At 51.0% G+C, this 14,685-nt stretch overlaps 1 protein-coding gene across 2 annotated transcripts in view; it reads right to left on the bottom strand.

Annotated features, from left to right (window-relative positions):
* boka (BCL2 family apoptosis regulator BOK a) overlaps positions 1 to 14,685 on the bottom strand; it is a 123,323-nt gene that overhangs the window by 68,092 nt on the left and 40,546 nt on the right. The gene's annotated exons all lie outside the window — the stretch shown is intronic.

Below are 14,685 nucleotides of genomic sequence, written 5' to 3'. Positions count from 1 at the left end.
AGTCTGCTCAGGGAACCATCCAACGTCCTCCACAGTCTGCTTTTCCCTGAGGGCCTCGAGGATATTACGTGCTGACCACTGCTTCATTGCCTTGTGGTCAAAGGTGTTTTTCTTCAAAAACCTTTCCACGAGGGACAGGTGGTACGGCACGGTCCAACTACTTGGAGCGTTCCGCGACAATGAGGCCAGGCCCATCCTTCGTAACACCGGGGACAGGTAGAACCTCAGTATGTAGTGACACTTGGTGTTTGCATACCGGGGGGCCACACACAGCTTGATGCAGCTGCACACAAAGGTGGCCATCAGGATGAGGGAGACGTTGGGTACGCTTTTCCCTCCCTTATCCAGAGATTTGTACATGGTGTCCCTTCGGACACGGTCCATCTTGGATCTCCAGATGAATTTGAAGATGGCCCGGGTGACTGCTGCGGTGTAGGATCGGGTAATGAGCCAGACCTGCGCTACGTACAGTAACACCGAGAGTGCCTCACACCTGATGACCAGGGTTTTGCCCGCAATGGAGAGGGAGCGTTGCTCCCACCAGCCCAGTTTCTGTCTTACCTTGGCGATGTGCTCCTCCCAGTTTTTGGTGCACGCCCTGGCCGCTCCGAACCATTTCCCCAGCATCTTCAGGTAATCTGACCTGACAGTGAAGGGGACAAAGGACCGGTCGGCCCAGTTCCCAAAGAACATGGCCTCGTTCTTGCCGCGGTTTACCTTGGCTCCAGAGGCCAGTTCAAACTGGTCGCAGGCATTCAAGAGCCTGCGTACAGACATGGGATCGGAGCAGAAGACGGCGACGTCGTCCATATACAGGGAGGCCTTAACTTGCACGCCTCTGCTGCCTGGGATCGTCACTCCTCTTATAATCGGATCCTTCCTGATGGACTCGGCAAAAGGTTCTACGCAGCACACAAACAGGGCCGACGAGAGAGGGCAGCCCTGCCTGACTTGATCTGGAACTTTTCTGATTCCCACCCATTGATTGAGACTGCGCTATAGATGTTTGTGTAGAGCAGTTTGATCCAATTGTGAATTCCCTCCCCAACCCCCATTTTGGAGAGCACATCCATCATGTAGGTGTGCGATATTTTGTCAAAAGCCTTCTTCTGGTCAAGGCTGATGAGGCAGGTGTCCACCTTCCTGACCTGCACATAGGCGATCGTATCCCTGAGTAGTGCGAGGCTATCAGAGATCTTCCTGCCGGGTACAGCACAGGTCTGGTCAGGGTGGATCACCAACTCGAGAGCAGACCTGACCCGATTGGCGATGAGCTTGGCGAGAATTTTATAATCCACATTCAACAGTGAAATGGGGCGCCAATTTCAAATTTCTTCCCTTTCCCCCTTTTGCTTGTAGATGAGGGTGATGATGCCTTTCCTCATGGATTCTGGCATGCTGCCGTCCAGAAGCATACTCTCGTACACTTCCAGCAGGTCTGGGCCCATCCAGTCGCACAGAGCCGAATACAACTCAGCCGGTAAGCCATCGCTTCCGGGAGTTTTACTCGTCTCAAAGGACCTGATGGCCTTTGTCAGCTCTTCCAGAGTTAGTGGTTTGTCCAGGTTTTCCCACTCGCTGTCTCCTAAGACCTCCGTGATAGACGACAGGAAGGTCTGAGAAACAGTGTTATCTGTTGGCTTCAGATCATACAGTCCGGCATAAAAGGATTTGCTGATCCTCAGGATGTCAGACTGCGATGACTTTGCAGAGCCATCTTCTTCCTTCAGGCTGCTGATCACAGAGGTCTCTCTGTGCACCTTTTGGAAGGAATAGCGTGAGCACTTTTCATCCTGCTCCACAGATTGGACTCTGGAACGGAGGATAACCTTGGAGGCCTCCGAGGTGTAGAGCGAGGCTTGCTGGCTCTTCACCTCTTGGAGATCCTCCTTGACATCAACCCCCATTGACTGCAACTGGAGCAAATTCTGCATACATTTTTGGAGCCTGGATATGGCCCCTCATCTCTCTCTCACCTTTTGAATGCCTTTGAGGATGAAAAACCTTTTGATGTTCCCTTTGATTGCTTCCCACCAGAGATGTGGAGACTCAAAGTGGGGTTTCACGGTTCTCCAACCTTTGTAATCCCTTTTAAGTTCCTCAAGGTTCTCTGGAGTCAACAGTTTTACATTCAGCTTCCATGTCCCCCTGCCCGTCCCATGGTCTTCCTGCAGGTGGCAGTCAGCCAGTAGGAGGCAGTGGTCAGAGAAGAACACCGGCCTTACGTCGGTGGACCTGACCGTGAAAGCACAGGACACAAAGAAGAAGTCTATCCTGGAGCGGACGGACCCGTCTGGCCGTGACCATGTGTATCTACACTGCGCTCCGTCTGCAGGGTTGCTGAAGACGTCGAGCAGCTTGGCGTCTTTTACCGTTCCCATCAGGAGCCTGGACGCAGCGTCTAGTTTGCTGTTGGCTCTGCTGGATCGTCCAGCCTCATCGATGATGCAGTTGAAGTCACCGCCCAGAATGACAGGCTTGGAGGTGGCCAACAGCAGCGGGAGTTGCTGAAGGACTGCCAGCCGCTCACTTCTTACGGCCGGGGCGTAAACGTTAATGAGTCTGAGAGGGACGTTATTGTATTTAACGTCTGCGACAAGGAGGCGTCCACCCACTACCTCCTTAACGTCGGAGATGGTGAAGTTGCCTCCCCGCAGCAGAATACCCAGGCCGGAGGAACGACAGTTGTTTCCTCCTGACCAGATGGATGGCCCGTGGGGCCACCTGCTCGACCAGCGCCTGTAGTTGCTGAGGTGAGGAATTCCACACTCCTGCAGGAACAGTAGGTCGGCTTTCACGTTTGCTAAGTAGCCTAGTGTGGTTACACACCGCGAAGTATCTTTAATGCTTCGCACATTAATAGATGAAAGTTTCAACCCCATTTTAAAAAGGTAGATTTACCAGTTCAGAGTCCAGAGTCTATACAGTTGGGCGTTCCAGCTGTTGAATGTTCCCCAGCATGCCGGTGGTGCTCGCAAATTGTTGCACAGTTGCAGGGCTGAGAAAGCTGTCCTGGTCCGCACTGGGCCCGTGAACTCGACGGGGATGCATTGGGGGGGGGGGGGGGGGGGGGGGGGGTAGTGCAGCCCTGGTGTTCGTCGTGGCATTCAGTGGGTGTTGGGGTTGCAGGCCGGTTTTCGCCTGGGTTGTTGCTGCTTGTTAATTTCTGGAGTTGGTCTGTGACCTTATTTTTAATGTACGGCGTTTGGCGTCCGTTGGTCATATTGCTGTTCCCATCCACCAGAGGTTGATGATCTCGGCGTGCTTTATTTTCTTCCCTGTCTGTGGTCTGGGGGGTCTGTGCATCCCGTTCCACATTGGTACTTTGCCTCTTTATTTGAGTCCGATTCTTGTCTGGTTTTCCCTCATCGGAGGAGGTGTCGGCGCTAAATCCGCTGGTTGAAAGGTGCCGCTTTTTGCCACTCCCCATCGGGGGTTTCTTCAGTTCATTTTTTTGTTTCCTCTTTCGTTTGTCCCTGTTCACCGTTTCCCAGGGTCCTTGATTCTTCGTTCCGTCCTCTTCCATTGAGTCTTCCTCATCAGATGAGGTTGGGGTTGAGTTGTCAGGTTGAGCTGGGGCCTCCACTTTTTGTTGAGGGCCCTTCTGTTGATTTTCAGCATTCTGTGCTGTGGAGTTTTTGTCGATGTTAAATAACCTCCTGATGATTTGTGCTTACGTTGCCCCGCGTTTTGGGCAGGCCCTGTAAAGATGGCCGGCCTCCCCACACAGGTTGTAGCACTTGTCTTCCTTGCAGTCCTTTGTCATGTGTCCTTCCTGCCTGCAGTTTCTGCAGAAGGTGATATTGCAGTTGGCGGCAACATGCCCCCTTTTGCCACAGGTGCGGCATACTCGTGGCTGTCCCACGTAGTAGAGGTAGCCACGATTTCCTCCAATGGCAAAACTGGAGGGGGGATGTAGGATGGTTCCATTGCCGTCTGTTCTCAGAGTTACCTTGATCTGATGCTCACTTGTCCAGATGCCAAAGGTGTCCTTCAGTTGCACGCTGTTACTTTTCAGCTCGACGTACCTGGCGAGGAACGTGAGCGCCCTTGTGGTAGTGTCACCTCTGGGTGTCTTGACTGCCCATTGGCCGTGTCCTATTCTATGTGTTCATTAGCTGTATGTCTGCATGTCATGATGTCTCTGGTGCTCCCTCTAGTGTTTACTTAGTTGTAGTGTATTTACATTAACCCCTTCCCTTGTGTATTTACAGTGATACATATCACAACAGTGATGAGGTTTAATTGTAAATTCATGAAAATTGTACTAACTGATGGCTTGTTGTGCTTTTAGCTTATTGTAGTGATAAAGGACGTGGTTTAATGGCCACACTGCACCCAAAAAGCTCACAGTGGTGCAGCGCAGCCGAAAGAGACCGAGAGACCCTGCTCCTGAGATCTACCAGGCTCGCAACACCTCACGATATCTAATGTGATCTCGGGACTTTGCGATGTAAATCCTGCCCATTGTGGGCTGGATCCCTTTTTAGCAAATCTGCATATTAGAGCGAGGCAGCTAGTCTCTCTTTAATGTGCAGATTCCCAGTTACCTGAGGTGTGGGATCAATCTCCTTTGCCTCGGAGACCTTGGGCAAGTGCCTTTCAGTACTTGTCTCCACAAATACTTACCTGGCAGTTGTGAAACCACAATCTTTTTGGCTAAGAGGATTTTGATGTCGATCGTGGATTGGAGAACACGGAGGGATTAAAGTCGTCGAAGAGGAAACGTTTAGAGCTCTGCTGCTGTTTGTGGATCTACAAGCTGTTCTAAGCCTCTGGGTTAGGCCTAACGCCGATACAGTTTAGACTCAACGTATGAGCTATGGCTGCAGCTGCATCCCGACCACCAGGCTGGGGAGTGCGAAACACTGTCCGAGTCACAGCGAAGAAGTCGGAAGGGGAGTCACCCGTGGACCGAAATTTCTTCATGAAGCGGGTGCTGCTCGAGTGCTGCGGGTTTCAAGCAACAGACATCTTCTGCTTGCAAGACTTCCCCAACAATGGATATTTTGACGTCACCTTCAAGAATGTTGCAGCTTGCATCAAATTCTTGAACGTGTTCAAGGAAAAAGGTAACCAGAGCCCCCTGTCTATCCTGACTGCGAAGCCTCTGTTTACACTACCGTCGCAGCAAACCCGGGTTGTTACACTGCACACGTACAACTCCCACATCCCCGGTGGTGGAAGCAGGATAGTGACATTTAAGGGGCATCTTGACAAATACATGAATCGGATGGGAATAGAGGGATACGGACCCAGGAAGTGTAGAAGATTGTAGTTTAGTCGGGCAACATGGTCGGCACGGGCTTGAAGGGCCGAAGGGCCTGTTCCTGTGCTGTACATTTCTTTGTTCTTTGTTCTTTGAGGCCCAAGGTTCCTTGGGACTTGGAGATGCTGACCATGGAATTAAAAACAAAGGTTAGTTTTAGTTTACTCATGTGAATGTTGAATCCTTTTGTATCTTTTCGTGGCACACTTGCTGGGGGCCTTCATGGCACACAACACACTGGCTGAGAATCACTGCCTTGGTTGACACTCCACCTTGGTGGGAATAAAAGTGCTGTGCAGTTAAGGAATGATGACAGAATGCTTGCAAATGGTCAAATCGAGATGACTTCGATCTTGCTACAGCTCCGTGCACATCTTAAAGTGGGGCATAGTGAGACTATAATTGTATAAAGATCAAGCTGTCAACTAACTTTAGCTGTCCGACAGTTTACAATTGATTAAACATTGATTTAGGTCCAAGTGCTCCCTTTGAAAACAGCAGGGAGCTTCATTTTATACAAATCAGGGTAAAACACCCTAAGTATGAACCAAATGTCATTTTCCTCTACATCACCACATAGAATTAAACAGAACAAAAACAGGCCATCCAGCCCAACTGTAAGGGTTTATGCCTTCTCCCATCTTACTTTACTTTCCCTCTCATGTGCTTACCTAAATTCCCCTTAAATTAGTCTATGCTATTCACCTCAACATCCCCCTGTGGTAGCAAGTTCCACATTCTAACCACTCTCAGGATCACTTCTCCCAAGTTCCCGATTGAACTCATTGGTGACAATCTTATTTATATCCTCTACTTTTATTCTCTCCCACTCGCGGAAACATCTTCTCTGCATTCACCCTATCAATTTTATTTCCTAGTCTTAAAGACCAATATCGGGTTACCCCCTCTGCCTTATCTTTTCTGGAGAAAATAAACTTATTCAATCTTCCCTGATAGCTATAATCATTTGGTTCTGGTTTCAGTTCCAAAACCAAGAGCAATACATGTTGGCAGACAGCCATTTCCAGACTATTTAAAGGGTTCATTATAGCTCCAAGAATGGAAAGTTGGAAGCAACTCTGATTTTTGCTGCAGTTGTTTCTGTGTTTTTGCTCCTTAATCAGGGCATGTATTTCACCAGTTTTCTAATGCTCGATCTACCTGCTGTGTGAGTGTTACAAAATGTTACCCTGCCCACTTGAAACTGCTGCTCCCTTTTACCTTGTGCACCCACCCCTCCCTTGAGGTACAAGGTGCAGGCATGAAAACCATCACTGTACCAGAACTGATTCTCACTGCATCAGTGGCGCTATTGTCCCTCTAAACCTGCACTGCATAGCAAGTGAAGGTTCTGGGAGCACAGTGCAATAAATTAATGGTGGATTCACTTTGTGGACGATTCATCTTCATTTATACAAATAGCTTTGACGATTCTACCTCAATACTCTATTTAGAAGTCTATTCAATTTGAGTGTTGCTGAAAGAAGACATTTCATTGAAGTTTTTCAGCTCCCACTCACCAGGACAATCACAAGAACACCAAATGTCAGAGGAAACACTTTGCATCACAACTCCTTATCTGGAGGAAAACAATCCTAACTGGACCAAGTGCCTTGGTTGGATTTGAACCCATGTCCCCAGATAATTCATCTGGGCCTCTGGATAATAATAATAATGTTTATTATTGTCACAAGTAGGCTTACATTAACACTGCAATGAAGCTACTGTGACAATCCCCTAGTCGCCACACTCCGGCGCTTGTTCCAGTACACTGAGGGAGAATTCAGAATGTCCAAATTACCTAACAGCATGTCTTTCGGGACTTGTGGGAGGAAACTGGAGCACCCAGAGGAAACCCACGCAGACACAGGAAGAACTCCGCACAGTCAGTGACCCAAGCCGGGAATCGAACCTGGGACCCTGGTGCTGTGAAGCAACAGTGCCAACCACTGTGCCCACTGGTCCAGTGGCACTACCACTAGGCCACACTCTCTACAATTCATTTCACTGTTTCTGCTGCTTCCCCGACTTACCCCTCATCTGCCTCCAAGCCAAACCCACTCCCCCTCCCCCCCCCACCTCACTGTCACCAAAGGAAAACCTCAGTCAGAAACCTTTAGCTAGGTGACCAAATTCGTAGTTAGAGGATTAAACTTGTACTTTATTTCAACTATCTGCCAAATTTACTTCTGCCGATATGGAGTAAGATATGAGCAGATGGTATCCATGTTGGTTGAGTTAGCTCAAAGGATCTGGTCTATCCCTCAGCAGCACCTTATGCTGCAGTTTGTAATTCTCTTGACTACAAGTCAGAAGGTTGTGAGTTGGGCCCCAAGAACCTGAAAATAAGAATCTGGGCTAATGCTCCAAGTACTGCCCTTTGAACGATGCATTGAATCAAAGCGCTGCCTATCCTGCCAAGTTGACATAAAAGACTCCAGGGCACTATTTTTGAAGATGAGTGCTCCCCATTGTCCTGGCCGATATTTACTCCCTCCAACCAACATCACTAAAAAAGATTATTTGGTCATCATCATAACTGCTGTTTGTGGGAGCTTGCTGTGCACAAATGGGCTGCCATGTTTCCTACATTACAACAGGAACTACACGTCCAAAGTATCCCAATTGCTGTGAAACACTACTGTGTTTAATAAGGATGCGGGAGTCCAAACCGAGTAAAAAACGTTTTATTTACAAACATTATATTTACACTCCCAGTAGACCCCTACCAGGTACCTTACTGGCTGACCTTATATACTCTAGGGGTGCGATTCTCCGCTCCCGCGCCGGTTGGGAGAATCGCCTCGGTCGCCAAATTTTCCTGCCACGCCGGTCCGACGCCCTCCCGCGATTCACGGAAGCGGCCAGATCGGCACAATCGTGTTTTGCGCGGCACGGTCCAGTGAATCGCCCGAGACAGCCAAAATGGCGATTAACCGGTACCCCCGCGATTCTAATGCCGGATGGGCCGAGCGGCCTGCCCAAAACGGCGGGTTCCCCCGGTGCCGTCCACACCTGGTCGCTGCCGGCGGGAACAGCGCGGGATCACTGGGGGGGGGGGGGGTGGCCTGCGGGGGGGGGTCTGGCCCGCGATCGGTGCCCACCGATCGTCGGGCCAGCCTCTCTGAAGGAGGACCTCCTTTTTTCCGCAGCCCCGCAAGATCCGTCAGACATCTTCTTGTGGGGCGGACTCAGAGGACGGCAACCACGCATGCGCGGGTGACGCCAGTAATGCGGCGCCGGCCGCGTCATGTACACGGCGCCAAGGCCTGGCACGGTCTGGCTAGGGGCCGTTTCGCGCCGTCATGAACCTCGACGGCATTCACGACGGCGCGAACACTCTGCCTCCATTTCGTAGAATCCCACCCTAGGTAACTGAGATACCCCGTCCCTGGGGGGAGCCCGTACTCCACAAGGGAAGCCAAGCATTCCCACTCCATAGGCCCCGTGCAGGATATTACACTGGGGTCACGACAAGTGCTTATATAAATGCAAGTCTACTTTTCTTGAGGGTGCATGGTGAACAGGGAATATGATGACGCGTTGGCTAGTCTTAGCTACAAAAGCTCGAGACAAGGCTCTTGCTGCTGCCAATGTGTTTCTGCAGGGGGATCTGATTTGGAGAATAAGCACAGATGAGGTGTAAACAAACCACTGATTCACCCATTCTCGGCTGGGGCTTAACACTAATTCCACCTCCTTTGACTATTGGGAACAGCTGCTTTGTATATTCCAAAAGAAATAAACATTCAAATTCCTGAGATTCTTCTTGATTTGGCACACCAGGGCCTCAGAGAGCTTTAATGTTTTGTGGTGCGTCCTGATGACATGCAGCTGTCTAATCAGAGTGGGTTTTGCTGCTTTATAATGTTGTAGACAATTGGGGGGGGGTGGAGGATCTCAACCCTCCCCTTCCTTATTTTCATGAGGAGAGAGGTAAAACGGGACGTCGATTTGCTGAAACCCGTTTTCTGGTATCGCATAAAGTTAGCACCCACAGCTCGAGTTAGTGTCTCACAAATGTAGAGGATTGTGAAGCACATGTCCACACTTGGCCTTCAACTGACTGAAATCAGTTGAAATTCCAACGAAGGTCAGAGGACACATTGGGGAATTATTATTTTTAGGTCAACATCTTAGGCATATCAAGAAATCGGTGGGTCAAGAAGAAAAATCAAAATGCTGGGAATTTGTACCAACAACAGAAAATAATTAAAAATGCAGTGAATCTTAGTCAGCACCTCATACAGGATAGACATGATGGGCTGAATGGCCTTTTTCTGTGCTGTACAATTCTGCAGCCGTATAGATTAGGGTCTTTGAGTGGGTCACCACACCAGAGATTGGCAAGCCCCTTCATGGCACTGAGATAAGTGTTCCTTGTTCTACTTTATTTTGGACAGTTCTATAAAGGAAGATTTTCAGCTTCACTGTGCCTACTCTGACGAAGAGTGGTATTCAGTACTCCTAACTCTCTTCCTCTTTCAGGTGCTCACTGACCTTATGCTTTTCTAGCATTTTCTATTTGTAAAAGTGGTAGGCCTCAGGCCTGTGCTCCAGAGTGAACTCAATCTACAAGGGTGCCTTGGGAGTGCTTCTCCACATCTACCTGCCCGTGCAGCTGATGCTTGCTCACATTGGCAGAAGGAAGGGAGGGCTTTGGCAGATGGGTGAGGTCCTCTTGGTGATCCCTCAGCCCTCCATGTAAGGGGAAGCTGGGGGTTGGGGTGGGAAATCAGACTTTTGGGGCTGCTAGACGCTGGTGCACCTCAACTCTCTTGTTATATCGGCTTGCCAGAGCAACAGCAAGCGTTGGGGAAAATCCTGAGGAAGAGTCTTTAAGAATAATTGGTGGCGACTTCCGGTTGCGGCGATGCAGAGCTAAGCCACACGTTTCGGCAGCTCCCGCGACAACGGACTTTCGGGCTCTCCACTGGAGCCCAACGGGGCTTTTTTCGAATTAATCCCGTGTGGGAAGGTGCAGTGAGGTTCCCCCTCACAATACAAGGTTCTTTACGCAAAGAGTAGTGAGGCCGTGGAATGCCCTACCTGCTACAGTAGTACACCTGCTAGACGCTGGTGCACCTCAACTCTCTTGTTATATCGGCTTGCCAGAGCAACAGCAAGCGTTGGGGAAAATCCTGAGGAAGAGTCTTTAAGAATAATTGGTGGCGACTTCCGGTTGCGGCGATGCAGAGCTAAGCCACACGTTTCGGCAGCTCCCGCGACAACGGACTTTCGGGCTCTCCACTGGAGCCCAACGGGGCTTTTTTCGAATTAATCCCGTGTGGGAAGGTGCAGTGAGGTTCCCCCTCACAATACAAGGTTCTTTACGCAAAGAGTAGTGAGGCCGTGGAATGCCCTACCTGCTACAGTAGTGAACTCGCCAACATTGAGGGCATTTAAAAGTTTATTGGATAAACATATGGATGATAATGGTATAGTGTAGGTTAGATGGCTTTTGTTTCGGTGCAACATCGTGGGCCGAAGGGCCTCTACTGCGCTGTATTGTTCTATGTTCTATGTTCTATATGGCAGAGATCAGCGGTGGAACGACGAGGAAAGAGGCTCTGAAGCAGAGACCAAAACGACGGGAAAAAGGCAAGATGGCGGAGGGCGGAGAGCGAGCAGCATGGGGGCCAGACCAGCAGGAGTTCCTCAAGTGATGTGTGGAGGAGCAGAAAAATGAGGTGCTGGCGCCGATGCTGTTGGCGATCGAGGGGCTGAAGGAGACCCAGAAGACCCAGGCGGTGGAGCTTCGTGAGGTGAATGATAAAGTGAATACCAACGAGGACGAGATTCTGGGCCTGGCGGTAAAAATGGAGGCGCACGAGGCGGTGCACAGGAGGTGGGCCGAGAGAATTGAGGTCCTGGAGAACAGGTCGAGGAGGAAGAACTTCCGGATTCTGGGTCTTCCCGAAGGAGTGGAGGGAGCTGATGCCGGGGCGTATGTGAGTATGATGCTCCATTCGCTGATGGGTGCGGAGGCCTCTCCGACCCCCCTGGAGCTGGAAGGGGCTCACCGGGTCCTGGCGAGGAGACCCAAGGCTGATGAGCCGCCAAGGGCGATAGTGGCAAGGTTCCATCGCTTCGCGGACAAAGAAAGTGTGCTGAGATGGGCCAAGAAGGAACATAGAACATTACAGCGCAGTACAGGCCCTCGATGTTGCGCCGACCTGTGAAACCACTCTAAAGCCCATTTACACTATTCCCTTATCGTCCATATGTCTATCAAATGACCATTTGAATACCCTTAGTGTTGGCGAGTCCACTACTGTTGCAGGCAGGGCATTCCACACCCTTACTACTCTCTGAGTAAAGAACCTACCTCTGACATCTGTCTTATATCTACCTCCCCTCAATTTAAAGCTATGTCCCCTCGTGCTAGACATCACCATCCGAGGAAAAAGGCTCTCACTGTCCACCCTATCCAATCTTCTGATCATCTTGTATGCCTCAATTAAGTCACCTCTTAACCTTCTTCTCTCTAACGAAAACAGCCTCACGTCCCTCAGCCTTTCCTCATTAGATCTTCCCTCCATACCAGGCAACATTCTGGTAAATCTCCTCTGGGGGCAGTAGATGGGAGAACGCGGTGATCCGAGTATACCAGGATTGGAGCGCGGAGGTGGCAAAGAGGAGAGCTGGCTTCAACCGGGCCAAGGCGGTGCTGCATAAAAGGGGGGGGTAGGTAACCCCCCCAATCCGGCTGATCACGTGGAATGTGAGAGGCCTAAATGGGCCGGTTAAGAGGGCCCGAGTGTTCGCGCACCTAAAGGGACTGAAGGCAGACGTGGTCATGCTTCAGGAGACACATCTGACGGTGGTAGAAGGGATGGGTGGGACAGGTGTTCCATTCGGGGCTGGATGCGAAGAATAGAGGGGTGGCAATACTGGTGGGAAAGGGGGTGTCGTTTGAGGCCAAGAACATAGTAGCGGACAAGGGAGGCCGATATGTGATGGTGAGTGGTAGGTTGCAGGGTACGGAGGTGGTACTGGTGTTGTGTATATGCCCAAACTGGGACGATGCTGGATTCATGAAACGGATGTTGGGGCGTATTCCGGACCTGGAGGTAGGGAGTTTGATAATGGGTGGGGATTTTAACACGGTTCTGGACCCAGCATTAGATCGTTCCAGATCTAGGACGGGGAAGAGGCCGGCTGCGGCCAAGGTGCTTACGGGGTTTATGGATCAGATGGGGGGAGTAGATCCGTGGAGATTTGCCAGGCCTTTGGCCAGAGAATTTCCTTTTTTCTCCCACGTGCATAAGGCCTACTCACGGATAGATTTTTAGTTCTGGGCAGGGCATTGATCCCGAAAGTGGAGGGAATGGAGTATTCGGCCATAACCATTTCAGACCATGCCCCGCACTGGGTGGAGCTGGAGCTGGGGGAGGAGAGGGACCAACGCCCGTTGTGGAGGTTGGATGTGGGACTGCTGGCAGACGAGGAAGTGTGCGGGGGTGTATTGAAAGGTATCTGGAGGCTAACGACAACGGGGAGTTGCAGGTGGGAGTAGTATGGGAGGTGCTGAAGGCGGTGGTCAGGGGAGAGTTCATCTCCATCAGGGCTCACAGGGTGAAGAGAGAGGGCAGGGAAAGGGAGAGGTTAGTGGGGGAGATTTTAAGGGTGGACAGGAGCTATGCAGAGGCTCCTGATGAGGGACTACTCAGGGAGAGACGAAGGCTCCAGACGGAGTAGAGGGGTGGCAATACTGGTGGGAAAGGGGGTGTCGTTTGAGGCCAAGAACATAGTAGCGGACAAGGGAGGCCGATATGTGATGGTGAGTGGTAGGTTGCAGGGTACGGAGGTGGTACTGGTGTTGTGTATATGCCCAAACTGGGACGATGCTGGATTCATGAAACGGATGTTGGGGCGTATTCCGGACCTGGAGGTAGGGAGTTTGATAATGGGTGGGGATTTTAACACGGTTCTGGACCCAGCATTAGATCGTTCCAGATCTAGGACGGGGAAGAGGCCGGCTGCGGCCAAGGTGCTTGACCACAGGGAAGGCAGAGGCACAGTGGAGGAAGGCACAGGGGGCGACGTACGAGTATGGGGAGAAGGCGAGCCGGATGCTGGCACACCAGCCCCGTAAGAGGATGGCAGCGAGTGAAATAGGTGGAGTCAAAGATGGCAGGGAAACTATGGTGCGGAGTGCAGGGAAAGTGAATGAGGCTTTTAAGGCCTTTTACGAGGAACTGTATAGGTCTCAGCCCCCAGGGGGAAAAGAGGGGATGCGGCGATTCTTGGATCAGTTGAGGTTCCCAAGGGTGGAGGTGCAGTAGGTGACAGGTTTAGGGGCGCCAATTGGGGTGGAGGAGCTGGTTAAAGGACTGGGGAGCATGCAGGCAGGGAAGGCCCCGGGGCCGGATGGGTTCCCGTTGGAGTTCTACAGGAAGTATGTAGACCTGTTAGCCCCGTTGCTGGTAAGGACCTTCAATGAATCAAGGGAGGGGGGGACCCTGCCCCCGACAATGTTGGAGGCGACGATCTCTTTGATCTTGAAGCGGGATGTGGGTTGTATAGACCGATCTCGCTCCTTAATGAAATGAAAATCACTTATTGTCACAATGTACATGCTAAGTTGCTGGCAAAAATGTTGGCCATGAGGATTGAGGACTGTGTCCCGGGGGTGATTCACGAGGACCAGGCGGGATTCGTAAAGGGTAGGCAGTTAAATACTAATGTGCGAAGGCTCCTAAATGTGATAATGATGCCATCGGTGGAGGGAGAAGCGGAGATAGTGGCAGCCATGGACGCGGAGAAGGCCTTCGATCGGGTAGAGTGGGAGTATCTCTGGGAAGTGTTGAGGAGGTTTGGGTTCAGGGGAGGGTTTATCAGTTGGGTTAAGCTCCTGTATAAAGCCCCGGTGGCAAGTGTGGTCACGAACCGGCGGAGATGGGAGTATTTCCGGCTGTATCGAGGGACGAGGTAGGGGTGCCCCTGCCCCCTCTGCTGCTCGCATTAGCAATTGAACCGTTGGCCATGGCGTTAAGGGAGTCGGGGAAATGGAAGGGGGTGGTTTGAGGGGGAGAGGAACATTGAGTGTCGCTGTACGCAGACGACCTGTTGCTGTATGTGACGGATCCAGTGGAGGGGATGGTTGAGGTAATGCAGATCCTACGGGAGTTTGGAGACTTTTCGGGCTATAAGCTCAATGTGGGAAAGAGTGAGCTCTTTGTGATCCATCCGGGGGACCAGGGAAGAGGGATAGACGACCTACCGTTGAGGAGGGCGGAAAGGAGCTTTCGATACTTGGGGATTCAGGTAGCTAGGAGCTGGGGGGCACTGCACAAACTTAATTTGTCGCAGTTGGTGGAACAGATGGAGGAGAATTTTAAAAGGTGGGATATGTTGCCACTCTCGCTGGCGGGTAGGGTACAGTCGGTTAAAATGGTGGTACTCCCGAGATT

This window comes from Scyliorhinus torazame, chromosome 14, assembly GCF_047496885.1.
Source record: "Scyliorhinus torazame isolate Kashiwa2021f chromosome 14, sScyTor2.1, whole genome shotgun sequence".
Taxonomy (NCBI): domain Eukaryota; kingdom Metazoa; phylum Chordata; class Chondrichthyes; order Carcharhiniformes; family Scyliorhinidae; genus Scyliorhinus; species Scyliorhinus torazame.
This window is presented reverse-complemented; position numbering and strand designations above follow the sequence as displayed.